Here is a 19,003-nt window from a genome sequence, read left to right on the forward strand (position 1 = left end):
CCAATTGAGTGATTAAACAGCTTTTCATTTTCTGGCTTTATTTTTATGCTAACAAATTTGTTCTCTGAAAAGTGTCCACAAAGCCAAGTTTCTGATTAACACATTTGTAGGGATGGTTTTTAACCTATTACTAAATTAAACTTGCTTCATTGGAAAGGCAGCAAGATGCATCCTCATTTCAATATCTACTGAAATAATACAGGTTGACACCAGGAAACATTAACGCCACTGCATCCTTTGTGCTTTCTCATGTGGAAGTCTGTTTAATGTGAAAACAAGGTGATATCTAATTAGCACACAGGTAAGGAATTAAGAAAATCTTTATTTAAGGGTGAAGATGTTTCTCACAAAATCGTTGCCCCAATGCATCATTGAAATTCAAGCTGGAAAGATGATTTTAATATATCACTTGTACATTTTGTATTGCTCTTCTGGTGACAATGTAGTTTGTTTTTGTCAATTACCATTTTAATAATCGGGTAAAGAAAATTAAGTGGATTTTTGAAAGAAAACAATACTGTCAATATACTATTAAAACAAATGAAAATGGTAAAAGTTATTGTACTTTAAGTAAAAATAAAAGAGCAAAAATATCAATCCCAGTTTTGGATTACTTTAATTAACAAAAAAAAAACGCATATAGCAGAGGATAGTTTCAATCTGCCTACCTCTGGGCTATGGACCCAGCATGCTTCCATTACAGTACTCTGCTGCACATGTAATTGCAAGAGATCCTGAAGCACTCACTCATCATGGGAAAGTACCAATGTGTTTCTTCATTGGTTGATGGAAGAAACATCTTACAAAAACTCTCCAGATTATTGACTATTTAAAGTTTTTCTAGGAAACGTTCTAGATGAATGCTTATTAGCCTTTGTCAGTATGTACTTTTGCAAAGTGTCGCTGTGGCGCAATCAGTTAGTGTGTACAGCTATTAACCAAAAGGTTGGTGGTTCAATCCCACCCAGGGATGTAATTGACCTTGTTATCAGATTTTGGTGATCTTTAAGTAGACAAGTCAAAATTTCAAAAACCCCTGTTATGGTGTAGGGTACCTGGCCTTCTCTGATGTAATCAGAGTTAGATTTGATTCAGTGATTTTATAAAAACAGCTAGGAAGCACAATTTAGCAGTGGTTTGCAGAGAAAAAGAAATATGCTGGCAAAAAAATCAAATTGAGTGATTAAACAGCTCTTCATTTTCTGGCTTTATTTTTATGCTAACAAATTTGTTCTCTGAAAAGTGTCCACAAAGCCAAGTATCTGATTAACATCTTTGTAGGGATGGTTTTTCACCTATTACTAAATTAAACTTGCTTCATTGGAAAGGCAGCAAGATGCATCCTCATTTCAATATCTACTGAAATAATACAGGTTGACACCAGGAAACATTAACGCCACTGCATCCTTGCTGCTTTCTCATGTGGAAGTCTGTTTAATGTGAAAACAAGGTGATATCTAATTAGCACACAGGTAAGGAATTAAGAAAATCTTTATTTAAGGGTGAAGATGTTTCTCACAAAATCGTTGCCCCAATGCATCATTGAAATTCAAGCTGGAAAGATGATTTTAATATATCACTTGTACATTTTGTATTGCTCTTCTGGTGACAATGTAGTTTGTTTTTGTCAATTACCATTTTAATAATAGGGTAAAGAAAATTAAGTGGATTTTTGAAAGAAAACAATACTGTCAATATACTATTAAAACAAATTAAAATGGTAAAAGTTATTGTACTTTAAGTAAAAATAAAAGAGCAAAAATATCAATCCCAGTTTTGGATTACTTTAATTAACAAAAAAAAAAATGCATATAGCAGAGGATAGTTTCAATCTGCCTACCTCTGGGTTAAGGGGCCCAGCATGCTTCCATTGCAGTACTCTGCTGCACATGTAAGTGCAAGAGATCCTGAAGCACTCACTCATCATGGGAAAGTACCAATGCGTTTCTTCATTGGTTGATGGAAGAAACATTTTACAAAAACTCTCCAGATTATTGACTTTTTAAAGTTTTCTAGGAAACGTTCTAGATGAATGCTTATTAACCTTTGTCAGTATGTACTTTTGCAAAGTGTCTCGGTGGTGCAATCGGTTAGTGTGTTTGGTTATTAACCAAAGGGTTGGTGGTTCAATCCCACCCAGGGATGTTATTGACCTTGTCATCAGATTTTGGTGATCTTTAAGTAGACAAGTCAAAATTTCAAACCCCCTCTTATGGTGTAGGGTACCTGGCCTTCTCTGATGTAATCAGAGTTAGATTTGATTAAGTGATTTTATAAAAGAACAGCTAGGAAGCACAACTTAGCAGTGGGTTGCAGAGAAAAAGAAATACGCTTGCAGAAAAATCCAATTGAGTGATTAAACAGCTCTTCATTTTCTGGCTTTATTTTTATGCTAACTAATTTGTTCTCTGAAAAGTGTCCACAAAGCCAAGTATCTGATTAACACCTTTGTAGGGATGGTTTTTCACCTATTACTAAATTAAACTTGCTTCATTGGAAAGGCAGCAAGTGATGTCATCCAAGCAGTGGGTCAAAGTTTGCTTCAACCCTCGTCTGCTTATGAAAAGAGAAAAGGGATATGCAGGGCATGGCGGCCTTTTGCGACGCTTGGATGACCCCTAGTTCGCATTAAACACCCCCACCCTCCTTCGGTGTGGGGCTCATGTTGGCCATGCCCCAGCCCCTGAAGCATTCAAGCTGATTTCTTGCAGCAGCTGGGTACTGTAACAGCTCCAGAGCTGCTCTGTAAGGCAAGTAAAAGGGTGTGGGCCCTGCAGCACTACCTGTAGTTTGCATTGTGCATTGGAAGGCACAAAGTAAGCAGACGGGAGGAGAAGTCAGGATAGTGCACAAGGTTATAGAAGGGAGGGGCTCAAGAAAAGAGAAGTGGAAACAGACAGCATACTAGGCTGGAGAGAGACCTGAGACAAAGAGATCTGAATTATACGAGAGCCGTCCAGGGGAAACACAAATTATGCAGTCAAGTTTCCCACATTTGGGGAAATCGCAAGGGGCAGCACACCCAGAGTGCAATGGGTGAGCCTTGCCCTGGGAGAAGCACCTTCATGATCATAGTATCTCACCTGGCAGGTTAGTAGGAGTTGGGCTAGAGCTGGGGAGGGTCGCTGCTCGGGCACTACCTTTCAAGTGAAGGAGATCCAACTGAGGCAGCACAAGGGAACTCTCAAAAGAAGAACAAGGCTAGAGGAAGATCTGAGACAAAGAAATCTGACTTTACCAGAGCTGACCAGAGGAAAGCACAAACACAGTCCACCACTACCACAAATAATGCAGTCGAGTTTCCCACATTTGGGGAAATCACAGGGGTCAGCATACACAGAATGCAATGAATGAACCTCACCCTGGGAAAACAATCTTCATGACAATAGTATCTCCTATGCAAAATAAGTATGATTTGGGATAGGGCTGGGGAGGGCCGCTGCTCAGGCACATCTCTGTCAAGTAAAGGAGATTCAACTGAGGCAGCACAAGGGAACTCTCATCTGGGGACAACAACTGCAGGGAGAACACATATTTTCAGATGAACATGGGGTGGCAGAAGGCTGCCTAATACTGAAGCACCCCCAAACAACAAACCAAATGCAACAACTAGTGCAAGCATTCCTGGGGGATGGCCTGCAGCAGATGGATTTGAATATGGTGATGTCATCCAAGCAGTGGGTCAAAGTTGGCTTCAACCCTTGTCTGCATATGAAAAGAGAAAAGGAGCGTGCAGGGCATGGAGGCCTTTTGTGGTGCTTGGATGACCCCTAGTTCGCATTAAGCACCCCCACCCTCCTTCGGTGTGGGGCTCATGTTGGCCATTCCCCAGCCCCTGAAGCATTCAAGCTGATTTCTTGCAGCAGCTGGGCACTGTAACAGCTCCAGAGCTGCTCTGTAAAGCAAGTAAAAGGGTGTGGGCCCTGCAGCACTACCCGTAGTTTGCATTGTGCATTGGGAGGCACAAAGTAAGCAGACGGGAGGAGAAGTCAGGATAGTGCACAAGGGTATAGAAGGGAGGGGCTCAAGAAAAAAGAAGTGGAACCAGACAGCAAACTAGGCTGGAGAGAGACCTGAGACAAAGAGATCTGAATTACATGAGAGCCGACCAGGGAAAACTCAAATTATGCAGTCAAGTTTCCCACATTTGGGGAAATCGCAGGGGCAGCACACCCAGAGTGCAATGGGTGAGCCTTGCCCTGGGAGAAGCAACTTCATGATCATAGTATCTCACCTGGCAGGTAAGTAGGAGTTGGGCTAGAGCTGGGGAGGGTCGCTGCTCGGGCACCCCCCTGTCAAGTGAAGGAGATCCAACTGAGGCAGCACAAGGGAACTCTCGAAAGAAGAACAAGGCTAGAGGAAGATCTGAGACAAAGAAATCTGAATTTTACCAGAGCTGACCAGAGGAAAGCACAAATACAGTCCCCCACTACCACAAATAATGCAGTCGAGTTTCCCACATTTGGGGAAATCACAGGGGTCAGCATACCCAGAATGCAATGAATGAACCTCACCCTGGGAAAACAATCTTCATGACAATAGTATCTCCTATGCAAAATAAGTATGATTTGGGATAGGGCTGGGGAGGGCCGCTGCTCAGGCACATCTCTGTCAAGTAAAGGAGATTCAACTGAGGCAGCACAAGGGAACTCTCATCTGGGGACAACAACTGCAGGGAGAACACATATTTTCAGATGAACATGGGGTGGCAGAAGGCTGCCTAATACTGAAGCACCCCCAAACAACAAACCAAATGCAACAACTAGTGCAAGCATTCCTGGGGGATGGCCTGCAGCAGATGGATTTGAATATGGTGATGTCATCCAAGCAGTGGGTCAAAGTTGGCTTCAACCCTTGTCTGCATATGAAAAGAGAAAAGGAGCGTGCAGGGCATGGAGGCCTTTTGTGGTGCTTGGATGACCCCTAGTTCGCATTAAGCACCCCCACCCTCCTTCGGTGTGGGGCTCATGTTGGCCATTCCCCAGCCCCTGAAGCATTCAAGCTGATTTCTTGCAGCAGCTGGGCACTGTAACAGCTCCAGAGCTGCTCTGTAAAGCAAGTAAAAGGGTGTGGGCCCTGCAGCACTACCCGTAGTTTGCATTGTGCATTGGGAGGCACAAAGTAAGCAGACGGGAGGAGAAGTCAGGATAGTGCACAAGGGTATAGAAGGGAGGGGCTCAAGAAAAAAGAAGTGGAACCAGACAGCAAACTAGGCTGGAGAGAGACCTGAGACAAAGAGATCTGAATTACATGAGAGCCGACCAGGGAAAACTCAAATTATGCAGTCAAGTTTCCCACATTTGGGGAAATCGCAGGGGCAGCACACCCAGAGTGCAATGGGTGAGCCTTGCCCTGGGAGAAGCAACTTCATGATCATAGTATCTCACCTGGCAGGTAAGTAGGAGTTGGGCTAGAGCTGGGGAGGGTCGCTGCTCGGGCACCCCCCTGTCAAGTGAAGGAGATCCAACTGAGGCAGCACAAGGGAACTCTCGAAAGAAGAACAAGGCTAGAGGAAGATCTGAGACAAAGAAATCTGAATTTTACCAGAGCTGACCAGAGGAAAGCACAAATACAGTCCCCCACTACCACAAATAATGCAGTCGAGTTTCCCACATTTGGGGAAATCACAGGGGTCAGCATACCCAGAATGCAATGAATGAACCTAACCCTGGGAGAACAATCTTCATGACCATGGTATCTCCTATGCAAAATAAGTATGATTTGGGATAGGGCTGGGGAGGGCCGTTGCTCAGGCACATCTCTGTCAAGTAAGTTGCATTTGATTTGTTGTTTGGGGGTGCTTCAGTATTAGGCAGCCTTCTGCCCTACCATGTTCATCTGAAAATATGTGTTCTCCCTGCAGTTGTTGTCCCCAGATGAGAGTTCCCTTGTGCTGCCTCAGTTGAATCTCCTTTTGGAGAAGACCTCAATAAGATTGTAGCTGATCTGGCTACTGCTAAAACAGCTTGCCTACCTAGTATGACTCCTACCACGCAGAAGGCTAAAAGTACTTTTCTTGGCCCTTTCATCCTCCAGGTAAAGCGTACCCAAGGTCAGGCATACCCAAAGCAAGCTCATGTTTCCAGACCTGCCAAGCCCAGACTGAAGCAATCCTGGGCTGCCCATCAGCCTGCTTCCAAAACGGACAAGCCTGCCGCATGACGGTGCAGGCCTCCCTCTGGGGGATCCCAGGGTGGGGGGCCCGACTTCTAGGTTTGGCAAAGAAAGGTATAATTCTAAGCTAGAGAATTCTGTTTGGAGCTCACCTTGTACTTTGTGAAGAAATAATCAGCATTGTGGCTGAGCAGATACATGTAGTGTGTGGCTGCAAACTGCATGGATCTGCTGCGTTGTAATGCTGATTCTTTTTTTTTGCAAAGTACCAATAGCTTCATATAATGTTCACAATTTTTATGCAGGATCAAATAGCTCAATAGGTAGGGTGTTTGATTAGAATTCAACAGGTTATAGGTTTGAATCCTGGGTATGGTAGTTTGAGATGTGTTATTTAATAAAGTATGTTGTTCTGACTGCCGGCATCCTATCACCTGGGATATCATACTAAATAAATGGAGTTGATCAAATTTTTTTTTTTTTTTTTAACTAGGGACAATTTCCAGATACTTCCCTTTATAACTGAGATTGCCCCCTGGAACTTCACATCAGTTGACAACTATGCATGAGTGGGCAGTGCTTGCCCTGGATCTGTCCACCCATTTATGTGCCGCCATAAAATAAAGCATGACTAACAGTTATCCTGGGCGTACACTACACAATTATCTGTCAGGCTATCTATCCAGTCTGGATGGTTGGAATGAAAATCTGGTAATGTATAGGAGCAAATGTCAATTAACCATTTGCTCCCAAACACTAGAAAAGTGGTCAAAAATGGTCATTACACAAATTGGTTAAACCCAAAATTTAACCAATTTGTTTAGGGGACCATTTTTGTCCATTTTTTAGTGTTTGAGAGTAAATCGTTGATGGTCATTTGCTCACATAGATAACCGGATTTCTATTCCAACCAGCCAGTGTTGGAGAGATGGTCTGCCAGATTACATAATGCATACCAGAGCCATAACTAGACTTTTTGGTGCCCTGTGACAGAGAATTATATGCCCTCCCCCCCATTTTTGCAATATGGACAAAAGGCGCATGCCTTGTGGGGAAGGGGCATAACAAGATTGGTCTCAGAGAAAGCACATGAGATATGAAGATATATCTAGTATACTTGACACTCAATGGTTTGTGGTATTGCAGGGGTGCCCTCCTTAAATGCATATACAGTCACACATGGCATGTTTGTGTAAATGGCATATCAGCAGTCAGCACTAACTGGTGACATGCCATTTGTACAAGTAAGCCATGTGTGACTAATATATAAACATACTTTATTAAATAACACCTCAAACTATCATACCCAGGATTCAAACCTAAAACCTGTTAAATTCTAATCAAACACCCTACCCATTGAGCTACTTGATCCTGCATCTATTCTAACCTCCAAAAACAGATTCAGTTGCATTTTCCAGCGTGTTTTGTTTGCGCCTTTGCAAATGTCTTACATCGACAAACTTATTTAGTACTATTTTGCAAATAGGGTTACATTGTCGCAACATTGTGTTCCCTAATTGCTTGATTTTTTAAATGCAAAAATTGATAAAGACACCTGATAATTGCTCTGTGGAGTCTTCTTTTGTGTCTACTTCTTATCTACATTTAATTCCCTACCTATAATCAAGGCATTTTTAAATGCTGGGTGCTGCCAGGACGTGAGGCCTACCTAGTCTTTAGATCTGAATTTGAATGTACTTGTGAACTAACTTAATTTCCTACTTCTAAATTCATTCCTAAATTCACTACTTACATTAATCCTGTAGTTGGGCATTTTGAGCCTTCAATTGTGGGCATTGTTTTGTGTCCAGACCAGCAGCTGGTGGTGTGCATTTGCTGGAAAGGCATCGAAGACCTCCGATATGCTGCATCCCCTGATGTGTGTCTGCCTCAAGTGGCTGTCAGCAAATGCATGCTAGACACCCCATTCCAAGCTGATTGTGACATCACGGAACATGCATCATAGAACAGGCATGCTAGAACATGGGTCTTCAACCTGCGACCCTCCAGCTGCTGTGGAACTACATATCCCAGCATGCCCTGCCTCAGTTTTAGCATACCTTAAAAGCAAAACTGTGGCAGGGCATGCTGGGATGTGTAGTTTCACAGCAGCTGGAGGGCCACAGGATGAAGACCCATGTGCTAGAACCAAACCGCAGGTACATTGAATGCTAGCAAGCTGAATGTTTAAATCCTTTTTGTTCCGCAGCATTCCAATGCGGAAGATTCCATGGAACCAGAGATTATTCCATTGAGAAGGACATGCTGCCTGGATGACTGCACTGTGCAAATTAAATCACGGAGCCAGTTGGCTTGTGGGTGGCTCTGGTGACTGGGTGGTTGGGTGGGCGGTGTGTCGGAGGTGGAGCACATGCAAATGAATGTGTATCATCCAGCTAGTGAGAGAGAAAACTCATGTAGGAGTGTGCCTGCTTGTCAGTGAGTTATGCACCTTGCCAGACGTCAAATCTACATGGAGCAACTGGAGGGGACAAGAGCAGGTTTGGAAAATATAGACAGAAGAGCATATATGCTGGCGCATTCTCCATGATTGTGTCAGCTTATGTTTTGGTGCACTGCACTTTCCTCCACTAAGTTTTAGCCATTTTGTTTAAACGCAAGTGTAGTTGCTTCTCGCTCTTTTGGCTGTGATATTGTATTGTGGTTGAAGAGTCTGCTGGAGGGATTGTTTTCTTCATTGGCGAGAGACTGAAGATATTCCAGGATGGAAGGCTTGGGAACACTATCCGTTTTTCAGTTGTGGAAGAGTTGAAAGACCGGATTGGACTACATTCTATAGTAAAGGGTATCTTTGTATTTATTAATCCTCCCTTTATATGTGTCTGTCTTTCAATAAAGCTTTGGGCTTGTGATTCCGTCACCCTCTTACACTCCACACCCATAGCCTTATTAACTATTGTATTGTTTAAATGTATAGTGCAGTTCATGATTTATAGTGTAGGCTGACCTGTGCTGTAGTTCTTGAACTGTACTATACCGACAGCATTTGTATTGTGTTTTGGCTGTGCTGCAACACAGTACTTATGTGTGTAATGTTTATGTATGTTTTTTTGCTTCTTTATGTCAATAAAGACTGCTTTTTCAATCCAATATCTGAAAACAATCAATGTTTATCTTTGATGGCAATAGAAGTGGTATGATATTTGCTGCTTTTGAAAGGCAATATCTGATATGTCCCCTATCTGGGAACCATATATTAAATGGCTTTTCAGAAAAGGGAGATGGGAGAAGAGCTTTCAGTACTTGTAGGACCGATGCACATTTCCTATTCTAGCCTCCAAAAACAGATTCAGTTGCATTTTCCAGCGTGTTTTGGATGCGCCTTTGCAAATGTCTTACATCGACAAACTTATTTAGTACTATTTTGCAAATAGGGTTACATTGTTGCAACATTGTGTTCCCTAATTGCTTGATTTTTTAAATGCAACAATTGATAAAAACACCTGATAACTGCTCTGCGGAGTCTTATTTTGTGTCTACTTCTTATCTACATTTAATTCCGTACCTCTAATCAAGGCATTTTTAAATGCTGGCGACTGCCAGGACGTGTGGACTAACTAGACTTTAGATCTGAATTTGAATGTACTTGTGAACTAACTTAATTTCCTACTTCTAAATTCATTCCTAAATTCACTACTTACATGAATCCTGTAGTTGGGCATTTTGGGACTTCGATTGTGGGCATTGTTTTGTGTCCAGACCAGCAGCAGGTGGTGTGCATTTGCTGGAAAGGCATCGAAGACCTCCGATATGCTGCATCTCCTGATGTGTGTCTCCCTCAAGTGGCTGTCAGCAAATGCCTGCTAGACACCCCATTCCAAGCTGATTGTGACATCACGGAACATGCATCATAGAACAGGCATGCTAAAACATGGGTCTTCAACCTGCGACCCTCCAGCTGCTGTGGAACTACACATCCCAGCATGCCCTGCCTCAGTTTTAGCATACCTTATAGCAAAACTGTGGCAGGGCATGCTGGGATGTGTAGTTTCACAGCAGCTGGAGGGCCACAGGATGAAGACCCATGTGCTAGAGCCAAGCCGCAGGTACATTGAATGCTAGCAAGCTGAATATTTAAATCCTTTTTGTTCCGCAGCATTCCAATGCGGAAGATTCCATGGAACCAGAGATCCTTCCATTGAGAAGGACATGCTGCCTGGATGACTACACTGTGCAAATTAAATCACGGAGCCAGTTGGTTTGTGGGTGGCTCTGGTGACTGGGTGGTTGGGTGGGTGGTGTGTCGGAGGTGGAGCACATGCAAATGATTGTGTATCATCCAGCTAGTGAGAGTGAAAACTCATGCAGGAGTGTGCCTGCTTGTCAGTGGGTTATGCACCTTGCCAGACGTTAAATCTACATAGAGCAGCTGGAGGGGACAAGAGCAGGTTTGCAAAATATAGATAGAAGAGCATATATGCTGGCGCATTCTCCATGATTGTGTCAGCTTATGTTTTGGTGCACTGCACTTTCCTCCACTAAGTTTTAGCCATTTTTGTTAAGCTCAAGTGTAGTTGCTTCTCGGCCTTTTGGCTGTGATCTTGTATTGTGGTTGAAGGGTCTGCTGGAGGGAGGGATTGCTTTCTTCATTGGCGAAAGACCAAAGATATTCCAGGATGGAAGGCTTGGGAACACTATCCGTTTTTCAATTGTGGAAGAGTTGAAAGACCGGATTGGACTACATTCTATAGTAAAGGATGTCTTTCTATTTATTAATCCTCCCCTTATATGTGTCAGTCTTTCAATAAAGCTTCGGGCTTGTGATTCCCTCACCCTCTTACACTCCACACCCATAGCCTTATTAACTGTTGTATTATTGTACAGTTTAAATGTATAGTGCAGTTCATGATTTATAGTGTAGGCTGGCCTGTGCTGTAGTTCTTGAACTGTACTATACCGTCAGCATTTCTATTGTGTTTTGGCATTGCCGCAACGCGGTACTTATGTGTGTAATGTTTATGTATGTTTTTTTGCTTCTTTATGTGCATCGGTCCTACAAGTACTGAAAGCTCTTCTCCCATCTCCCTTTTCTGAAAAGCCATTTAATATATGGTTCCCAGATAGGGGACATATCAGATATTGCCTTTCAAAAGCATCAAATATCATACCACTTTTATTGCCATCAAAGATAAACATTGATTGTTTTCAGATATTGGCTTGAAAAAGCAGTTTTTATTGACATTAAAAAACATACATAAACATTACACACATAAGTACAGTGTTGCAGCACAGCCAAAACACAATACAAATGCTGACGGTATAGTACAGTTCCAGAACTACAGCACAGGCCAGCCTACACTATAAATCATGAACTGCACTATACATTTAAACTATACAATAATACAACAGTTAATAAGGCTATGGGTGTGGAGTGTAAGAGGGTGAGGGATTCACAAAACCGAAGCTTTATTGTAACACAGACACATATAAGGGGAGGGTCAATAAATAGAAAGATATCCTTTACTATAGAATGTAGTCCAATCCGACCTCTGTGCTCTTCCACAACTGAAAAACAGATAGTGTTCCCAAGCCTTCCATCCTGGAATATCTTTGGTCTTTCGCCAATGAAGAAAACAATCCCTCCCTCCAGCAGACCCTTCAACCACGATACAAGATCACAGCCAAAAGGCCGAGAAGCAACTACACTTGAGCTTAACAAAAATGGCTAAAACTTAGTGGAGGAAAGTGCAGTGCACCAAAACATAAGCTGACACAATCATGGAGAATGCGCCAGCATATATGCTCTTCTATCTATATTTTGCAAACCTGCTCTTGTCCCCTCCAGCTGCTCTATGTAGATTTAACGTCTGGCAAGGTGCATAACCCACTGACAAGCAGGCACACTCCTGCATGAGTTTTCTCTCTCACTAGCTGGATGATACACAATCATTTGCATGCGCTCCACTTCCGACACACCACCCACCCAACCACCCAGTCACCAGAGCCACCCACAAGCCAACTGGCTCCGTGATTTAATTTGCACAGTGTAGTCATCCAGGCAGCATGTCCTTCTCAATGGAAGGATCTCTGGTTCCATGGAATCTTCCGCATTGGAATGCTGCGGAACAAAAAGGATTTAAATATTCAGCTTGCTAGCATTCAATGTACCTGCGGCTTGGCTCTAGCACATGGGTCTTCATCCTGTGGCCCTCCAGCTGCTGTGAAACTACACATCCCAGCATGCCCTGCCACAGTTTTGCTATTAAGGTATGCTAAAACTGAGGCAGGGCATGCTGGGATGTGTAGTTCCACAGCAGCTGGAGGGTCGCAGGTTGAAGACCCATGTTTTAGCATGCCTGTTCTATGATGCATGTTCCATGATGTCACAATCAGCTTGGAATGGGGTGTCTAGCAGGCATTTGCTGACAGCCACTTGAGGGAGACACACATCAGGAGATGCAGCATATCGGAGGTCTTCGATGCCTTTCCAGCAAATGCACACCACCTGCTGCTGGTCTGGACACAAAACAATGCCCACAATCGAAGTCCCAAAATGCCCAACTACAGGATTCATGTAAGTAGTGAATTTAGGAATGAATTTAGAAGTAGGAAATTAAGTTAGTTCACAAGTACATTCAAATTCAGATCTAAAGACTAAACACAAAACACAAAATAAGACTCCACAGAGCAATTATCAGGTGTCTTTATCAATTGTTGCATTTAAAAAATCAAGCAATTAGGGAACACAATGTTGCGACAATGTAACCCTATTTGCAAAATAGTACTAAATAAGTTTGTCGATGTAAGACATTTGCAAAGGCGCAAACAAAACACGCTGGAAAATGCAACTGAATCTGTTTTTGGAGGTTAGAAAAGATGCAGGATCAAGTAGCTCCATGGGTAGGGTGTTTGATTAGAATTCAACAGGTTATAGGTTTGAATCCAGGGTATGATAGTTTGAGGTGTTATTTAATAAAGTATGTTTATATATTAGTCACACATGGCTTACTTGTACAAATGGCATGTCACCAGTTAGTGCTGACTGCTGATATGCCTTTTGCACTAAAACAAATTAAAATGGTAAAAGTTATTGTACTTTAAGTAAAAATAAAAGCTAAAATATCAATCCCAGTTTTGGATTACTTTAATGAACAAAAAAAAAATGCATATAGCAAAGGATAGTTTCAATCTGCCTACCTCTGGGTTATGGGCCCAGCATGCTTCCATTGCAGTACTCTGCTGCACATGTAAGTGCAAGAGATCCTGAAGCACTCACTCATCATGCGAAAGTACCAATGTGTTTCTTCATTGGTTGCTGGAAGAAACATCTTACAAAAACTCTCCAGATTATTGACTTTTTAAAGTTTTTCTAGGAAACGTTCTAGATGAATGCTTATTAATCTTTGTCAGTATGGACTTTTTGCAAAGTGTCTCTGTGGCGCAATCGGTTAGTGTGTTCAGCTATTAATCAAAAGGTTGGTGGTTCAATCCCACCCAGGGACGTAATTGACCTTGTAATCAGATTTTGGTGATATTTAAGTAGACAAGTCAAAATTGCAAACCCCCTCTTATGGTGTAGGGTACCTGGCCTTCTCTGATGTAATCAGAGTTAGATTTGATTAAGTGATTTTATAAAAAAAACAGCTAGGAAGCACAATTTAGCAGTGGGTTGCAGAGAAAAAGAAAAATGCTGGCAGAAAAATCCAATTGAGTGATTAAACAGCTCTTCATTTTCTGGGTTTATTTTTATGATAACAAATTTGTTCTCTGAAAAGTGTCCACAAAGCCAAGTATCTGATTAACATCTTTGTAGGGATGTTTTTTCACCTATTACTAAATTAAACTTGCTTCATTGGAAAGGCAGCAAGATGCATCCTCATTTCAATATCTACGGAAATAATACAGGTTGACACCAGGAAACATTAACGCCACTGCATCTTTGCTGTTTTCTCATGTGGAAGTCTGTTTAATGTGAAAACAAGGTGATATCTAATTAGCACACAGGTAAGGAATTAAGAAAATCTTTATTTAAGGGTGAAGATGTTTCTCACAAAATCGTTGCCCCAATGCATCATTGAAATTCAAGCTGGAAAGATGATTTTAATATATCACTTGTACATTTTGTATTGCTCTTCTGGTGACAATGTAGTTTGTTTTTGTCAATTACCATTTTAATAATCGGGTAAAGAAAATTAATTGGATTTTTGAAAGAAAACAATACTGTCAATATACTATTAAAACAAATTAAAATGGTAAAAGTTATTGTACTTTAAGTAAAAATAAAAGAGCAAAAATATCAATCCCAGTTTTGGATTAATTTAATTAACAAAACAAAATGCATATAGCAGAGGATAGTTTCAATCTGCCTACCTCTGGGTTATGGACCCAGCATGCTTCCATTACAGTACTCTGCTGCACATGTAAGTGCAAGAGATCCTGAAGCACTCACTCGTCATGGGAAAGTACCAATGTGTTTCTTCATTGGTTGATGGAAGAAACATCTTACAAAAACTCTCCACATTATTGACTTTTTAAAATGTTTCTAGGAATCGTTCTAGATGAATGCTTATTAGCCTTTGTAAGTATGTACTTTTGCAAAGTGTCGCTGTGGCGCAATCAGTTAGTGTGTAAGGCTATTAACCAAAAGGTTGGTGGTTCAATCCTACCCAGGGACTTAATTGACCTTGTTATCAGATTTTGGTGATCTTTAAGTAGACAAGTCAAAATTTCAAACCCCCTGTTATGGTGTAGGGTACCTGGCCTTCTCTGATGTAATCAGAGTTAGATTTGATTCAGTGATTTTATAAAAACAGCTAGGAAGCACAATTTAGCAGTGGGTTGCAGAGAAAAAGAAATATGCTGGCAGAAAAATCCAATTGAGTGATTAAACAGCTCTTCATTTTCTGGCTTTATTTTTATGCTAACTAATTTGTTCTCTGAAAAGTGTCCACAAAGCCAAGTATCTGATTAACATATTTGTAGGGATGGTTTTTCACCTATTACTAAATTAAACTTGCTTCATTGGAAAGGCAGCAAGATGCATCCTCATTTCAATATCTACTGAAATAATACAGGTTGACACCAGGAAACATTAACGCCACTGCATCCTTGCTGCTTTCTCATGTGGAAGTCTGTTTAATGTGAAAACAAGGTGATATCTAATTAGCACACAGGTAAGGAATTAAGAAAATCTTTATTTAAGGGTGAAGATGTTTCTCACAAAATCGTTGCCCCAATGCATCATTGAAATTCAAGCTGGAAAGATGATTTTAATATATCACTTGTACATTTTGTATTGCTCTTCTGGTGACAATGTAGTTTGTTTTTGTCAATTACCATTTTAATAATAGGGTAAAGAAAATTAAGTGGATTTTTGAAAGAAAACAATACTGTCAATATACTATTAAAACAAATTAAAATGGTAAAAGTTATTGTACTTTAAGTAAAAATAAAAGCTAAAATATCAATCCCAGTTTTGGATTACTTTAATGAACAAAAAAAAAATGCATATAGCAAAGGATAGTTTCAATCTGCCTACCTCTGGGTTATGGGCCCAGCATGCTTCCATTGCAGTACTCTGCTGCACATGTAAGTGCAAGAGATCCTGAAGCACTCACTCATCATGCGAAAGTACCAATGTGTTTCTTCATTGGTTGCTGGAAGAAACATCTTACAAAAACTCTCCAGATTATTGACTTTTTAAAGTTTTTCTAGGAAACGTTCTAGATGAATGCTTATTAGTCTTTGTCAGTATGGACTTTTTGCAAAGTGTCTCTGTGGCGCAATCGGTTAGTGTGTTCAGCTATTAGTCAAAAGGTTGGTGGTTCAATCCCACCCAGGGACGTAATTGACCTTGTGATCAGATTTTGGTGATATTTAAGTAGACAAGTCAAAATTGCAAACCCCCTCTTATGGTGTAGGGTACCTGGCCTTCTCTGATGTAATCAGAGTTAGATTTGATTAAGTGATTTTATAAAAAATCAGCTAGGAAGCACAATTTAGCAGTGGGTTGCAGAGAAAAAGAAAAATGCTGGCAGAAAAATCCAATTGAGTGATTAAACAGCTCTTCATTTACTGGCTTTATTTTTATGATAACAAATTTGTTCTCTGAAAAGTGTCCACAAAGCCAAGTATCTGATTAACATCTTTGTAGGGATGGTTTTTCACCTATTACTAAATTAAACTTGCTTCATTGGAAAGGCAGCAAGATGCATCCTCATTTCAATATCTACGGAAATAATACAGGTTGACACCAGGAAACATTAACGCCACTGCATCTTTGCTGTTTTCTCATGTGGAAGTCTGTTTAATGTGAAAACAAGGTGATATCTAATTAGCACACAGGTAAGGAATTAAGAAAATCTTTATTTAAGGGTGAAGATGTTTCTCACAAAATCGTTGCCCCAATGCATCATTGAAATTCAAGCTGGAAAGATGATTTTAATATATCACTTGTACATTTTGTATTGCTCTTCTGGTGACAATGTAGTTTGTTTTTGTCAATTACCATTTTAATAATCGGGTAAAGAAAATTAATTGGATTTTTGAAAGAAAACAATACTGTCAATATACTATTAAAACAAATTAAAATGGTAAAAGTTATTGTACTTTAAGTAAAAATAAAAGAGCAAAAATATCAATCCCAGTTTTGGATTACTTTAATTAACAAAAAAAATGCATATAGCAGAGGATAGTTTCAATCTGCCTAGCTCTGGGTTATGGACCCAGCATGCTTCCATTACAGTACTCTGCTGCACATGTAAGTGCAAGAGATCCTGAAGCACTCACTCATCATGGGAAAGTACCAATGTGTTTCTTCATTGGTTGATGGAAGAAACATCTTACAAAAACTCTCCACATTATTGACTTTTTAAAATGTTTCTAGGAATCGTTCTAGATGAATGCTTATTAGCCTTTGTCAGTATATAGTTTTGCAAAGTGTCGCTGTGGCGCAATCAGTTAGTGTGTAAGGCTATTAACCAAAAGGTTGGTGGTTCAATCCCACCCAGGGACTTAATTGACCTTGTGATCAGATTTTGGTGATCTTTAAGTAGACAAGTCAAAATTTCAAACCCCCTGTTATGGTGTAGGGTACCTGGCCTTCTCTGATGTAATCAGAGTTAGATTTGATTCAGTGATTTTATAAAAACAGCTAGGAAGCACAATTTAGCAGTGGGTTGCAGAGAAAAAGAAATATGCTGGCAGAAAAATCCAATTGAGTGATTAAACAGCTCTTCATTTTCTGGCTTTATTTTTATGCTAACTAATTTGTTCTCTGAAAAGTGTCCACAAAGCCAAGTATCTGATTAACATATTTGTAGTGATGGTTTTTCACCTATTACTAAATTAAACTTGCTTCATTGGAAAGGCAGCAAGATGCATCCTCATTTCAATATCTACTGAAATAATACAGGTTGACACCAGGAAACATTAACGCCACTGCATCCTTGCTGCTTTCTCATGTGGAAGTCTGTTTAATGTGAAAACAAGGTGATATCTAATTAGCACACAGGTAAGGAATTAAGAAAATCTTTATTTAAGGGTGAAGATGTTTCTCACAAAATCGTTGCCCCAATGCATCATTGAAATTCAAGCTGGAAAGATGATTTTAATATATCACTTGTACATTTTGTATTGCTCTTCTGGTGACAATGTAGTTTGTTTTTGTCAATTACCATTTTAATAATCGGGTAAAGAAAATTAATTGGATTTTTGAAAGAAAACAATACTGTCAATATACTATTAAAAAAAATTAAAATGGTAAAAGTTATTGTACTTTAAGTAAAAATAAAAGCTAAAATATCAATCCCAGTTTTGGATTACTTTAATGAACAAAAAAAAATGCATATAGCAAAGGATAGTTTCAATCTGCCTACCTCTGGGTTATGGGCCCAGCATGCTTCCAGTGCAGTACTCTGCTGCACATGTAAGTGCAAGAGATCCTGAAGCACTCACTCATCATGCGAAAGTACCAATGTGTTTCTTCATTGGTTGCTGGAAGAAACATCTTACAAAAACTCTCCAGATTATTGACTTTTTAAAGTTTTTCTAGGAAACGTTCTAGATGAATGCTTATTAGTCTTTGTCAGTATGTACTTTTTGCAAAGTGTCTCTGTGGCGCAATCGGTTAGTGTGTTCAGCTATTAATCAAAAGGTTGGTGGTTCAATCCCACCCAGGGACGTAATTGACCTTGTGATCAGATTTTGGTGATATTTAAGTAGACAAGTCAAAATTTCGAAAACCCCTGTTATGGTGTAGGGTACCTGGCCTTCTCTGATGTAATCAGAGTTAGATTTGATTCAGTGATTTTATAAAAACAGCTAGGAAGCACAATTTAGCAGTGGGTTGCAGAGAAAAAGAAATATGCTGGCAAAAAAATCAAATTGACTGATTAAACAGCTCTTCATTTTCTGGCTTTATTTTTATGCTAACAAATTTGTTCTCTGAAAAGTGTCCACAAAGCCAAGTATCTGATTAACATCTTTGTAGGGATGGTTTTTCACCTATTACTAAATTAAACTTGCTTCATTGGAAAGGCAGCAAGATGCATCCTCATTTCAATATCTACTGAAATAATACAGGTTGACACCAGGAAACATTAACGCCACTGCATCCTTGCTGCTTTCTCATGTGGAAGTCTGTTTAATGTGAAAACAAGGTGATATCTAATTAGCACACAGGTAAGGAATTAAGAAAATCTTTATTTAAGGGTGAAGATGTTTCTCACAAAATCGTTGCCCCAATGCATCATTGAAATTCAAGCTGGAAAGATGATTTTAATATATCACTTGTACATTTTGTATTGCTCTTCTGGTGACAATGTAGTTTGCTTTTGTCAATTACCATTTTAATAATCGGGTAAAGAAAATTAATTGGATTTTTGAAAGAAAACAATACTGTCAATATACTATTAAAACAAATTAAAAT

The 19,003-nt window shown here is 40.2% G+C and overlaps 6 non-coding genes across 6 annotated transcripts; all 6 read right to left on the reverse strand.

Annotated features, from left to right (window-relative positions):
- Positions 1–2,934: 2,934 nt before the first annotated feature.
- Positions 2,935–3,098, reverse strand: LOC135022836 (U1 spliceosomal RNA). Its single transcript, XR_010219856.1, has one exon. It is a non-coding gene; the product is annotated as a U1 spliceosomal RNA (small nuclear RNA).
- Positions 3,099–3,248: 150 nt separating this feature from the next.
- On the reverse strand, positions 3,249–3,412 carry LOC135022987 (U1 spliceosomal RNA). Its single transcript, XR_010219996.1, has one exon. It is a non-coding gene; the product is annotated as a U1 spliceosomal RNA (small nuclear RNA).
- Positions 3,413–4,086: 674 nt separating this feature from the next.
- Positions 4,087–4,249, reverse strand: LOC135022891 (U1 spliceosomal RNA). Its single transcript, XR_010219909.1, has one exon. It is a non-coding gene; the product is annotated as a U1 spliceosomal RNA (small nuclear RNA).
- Positions 4,250–4,401: 152 nt separating this feature from the next.
- On the reverse strand, positions 4,402–4,565 carry LOC135022960 (U1 spliceosomal RNA). The gene has a single exon (XR_010219970.1). It is a non-coding gene; the product is annotated as a U1 spliceosomal RNA (small nuclear RNA).
- Positions 4,566–5,239: 674 nt separating this feature from the next.
- Positions 5,240–5,402, reverse strand: LOC135022892 (U1 spliceosomal RNA). The gene has a single exon (XR_010219910.1). It is a non-coding gene; the product is annotated as a U1 spliceosomal RNA (small nuclear RNA).
- Positions 5,403–5,554: 152 nt separating this feature from the next.
- Positions 5,555–5,718, reverse strand: LOC135022888 (U1 spliceosomal RNA). Its single transcript, XR_010219906.1, has one exon. It is a non-coding gene; the product is annotated as a U1 spliceosomal RNA (small nuclear RNA).
- Between the last annotated feature and the right edge of the window lie 13,285 nt (positions 5,719–19,003).

The sequence above is a fragment of the Pseudophryne corroboree genome, unplaced genomic scaffold, assembly GCF_028390025.1.
Source record: "Pseudophryne corroboree isolate aPseCor3 unplaced genomic scaffold, aPseCor3.hap2 scaffold_394, whole genome shotgun sequence".
NCBI classification, from domain to species: domain Eukaryota; kingdom Metazoa; phylum Chordata; class Amphibia; order Anura; family Myobatrachidae; genus Pseudophryne; species Pseudophryne corroboree.